Source organism: Chaetodon trifascialis, chromosome 12 (assembly GCF_039877785.1).
Source record: "Chaetodon trifascialis isolate fChaTrf1 chromosome 12, fChaTrf1.hap1, whole genome shotgun sequence".
Lineage (NCBI taxonomy): Eukaryota > Metazoa > Chordata > Actinopteri > Chaetodontiformes > Chaetodontidae > Chaetodon > Chaetodon trifascialis.
Genome location: NC_092067.1, coordinates 6,380,001 through 6,382,500, shown reverse-complemented (window position 1 = coordinate 6,382,500; position 2,500 = coordinate 6,380,001). Strand labels below are relative to the sequence as shown.

General features: G+C 43.3%; 1 protein-coding gene across 2 annotated transcripts in view; it reads right to left on the bottom strand.

Annotated features, from left to right (window-relative positions):
• LOC139339987 (radixin) overlaps positions 1-2,500 on the bottom strand; it is a 39,832-nt gene that overhangs the window by 13,983 nt on the left and 23,349 nt on the right. The gene's annotated exons all lie outside the window — the stretch shown is intronic.

The following is a 2,500-nucleotide window of genomic DNA, read 5'->3' as shown; positions in this document are numbered from 1 at the left end:
CAGCAAGGCAACAGTTTTCAGTTTTCCATCCTTCTTTCATTCCCTCTCTTCTTCTTCCTCTCCTTTTTTTTCCCTTCACTTCTAACTTCATATTCCCTTTATAGCCCCTTGCATGCCTCGCTGTCATTCACAGACTGCCGTCTCATTTACAGAGAGAGAGAGTGAGAGAGAGCGTCCCTGAGGGGGACCTGCTTACTCAGACTCTAATGTGATTTACACAGTCAATACGATGGCAATCACTACCATATAATTAACTCTCCCTCATACTCAGACTCACATAAACGCATAAATAACCATGTCTATCAAATAATCACAGACATAAACATAAGCAAAAACACACTCAACCACCAAACCAAAACACTACAAAGGTAACTGTACAATACATCATATTTGCAGACACACACACACACACACACACACACACACACACACACACACACACACACACACACACACACACACACACACACACACACATGCAGTGCCTTCAGTGGGGCTGGGAATGCGGTATGCAGAGACAGCTATGCGGACGCTGTGAGCTCAGCATGCAGATTTAAGAGTGAAGCCTCAGAATGTGGATAAATGATTGGGGAACATTAGGATGAGAGAGAAAGAATAATAAGAGAGAAATCAAGCTGCCTGGGCAACTGAACAGGACTCTTTCATTTCATTTTAGATGAAATGGATTTGGTAGCACGGTGGCACAAGTGGTAACACCGTCCCCGGTTCGAATCCCGCTGTGGGCGCTGGTGGCGTGCTCAGTGCCTGCTGCTCGAGGAAAAAAGGGGCCTTTCTGTGTGGAGTTTGCATGTTCTCCCCGTGTTCACCCGGGGTTTCCTCCTTAAATAACCCCCACTAAAAACATGCAAGAAGATCACCACCTGACCAACGGTGACAAAGAAGGATGGGTCCCCGGGCGCGGGCACCGGCATCAGCTGGCAGCTGGCAGGCCACCGCTCCTGGTCTGCCGCGGATGAACGACGGACCGAGGATGGGTCAAACGCGGAAAAAATAATTTCACATAAAGCATGGCGTGTGTACAGTCTCCTCCTCCATGTAGCATGTGTGTGCTGTGATTAATAAAGTAAATCTTAATATTAATCTTAATCTTAAAACACTTGTTCATGCAGACAACTATAAAAGCTTTTGGTCCCTGAAAGTATTAATGTAGAGATATAGGCTTACACATTGGTGTTTGGGCTGGGCCTTTTACCATTCACTCTGTGTGTGTGCGTGTGTGCGTGTGTGTGTGTGTGTGTGTGTGTGTGTGTGTGTGTGTGTGTGTGTGTGTTGTGAGTGAGCTTATGGGTGTTTATATTGAGCAGGACAGCATCTTTATTAATGGAGCCCTCTCTTCATTCATGTGAATCTGTACCATTTCAGAATGAAACAGCTTTCAGGAGTGACTGCAGGCTGTTTTCTTGCATGACTCATTATCACAGAGCTCACCATTCACTGCTGGAATGCACGTAACCTCAACACAGCTCCAGAGCCCAAGGTCTTATAATAACTTGTTTAGTCCAAAAGTCCCAAACTCAAATCGATAAAAAAAAAAAAACAAAAAAAAACAAAAACAAAGTAAATTCTCACATTTGGAAAGTGAGAGCTTGTGAGTATTTGCTAATCTTGCTTAACGAATGACTTGAATGAGTCAAGCTCTTTGTCAACTAACTAACTGATTCATTGACATGAAGTGTTATTCAGGAAATCCCACAGAAAAGCAATCGTTCTTGACTGGTTCCTCAAAAGGCTTTGGGGTTCCTCAAAGAACCATCACCAATTCAAGGACCTCTTTGTTAAGTGGATGGTTCTTTAAGTACTCCATGTAGTTTTTTGACCTCACCTCACTTTCTTCGACCTCACTGAGTTATCTGCTGATGGCTTATGGCCTAAAATTATTATCAAAATTAATCAATTACAAAAAATAAATATGAACACCCATCAAACATACCATACCAATCAAAGCATAGATAACCATGCTTTTCCAAGCAGTATGCAGCTTGTAGTTTTCTTTGAGTCTTAGTTAGCCAACCCACACACTCTGCAAGCTTACAGTAGCTGATGTTAGTTGGTGAATGTTAGCTTCATAACATGCATCTAGCAAAGTGAATACGATAAGACAAAAGTATTGTTACTGTTGTGCCATATGATGATTTAATATAAAGCAGAACACGGACAAAAGTGCAACAACAACAATGAACACTAAACAAAGATTCTCTCTTTCTGTCCTCCTCGCTCTACGTCACCACAATCCCGACAAACCTTCGAGGCTGACAAGAAACAATGCTGAAAGCTGCCCTTTTACTTCCCAGACACACATTCACACACAGACCCACACCATGCACCCAACACTTCCATCCTCTGTCTCCTGAAAGCTCCCAGTTTGGACAAAAAGCACTTTGTGTGTCATCTTTGGACAGAACCAGTACCGACCCAAACCCAGCCAAGCACCCACTGGCACACACACGCAGTCACTTTCAGCATTGCTTTCATTAGTAAT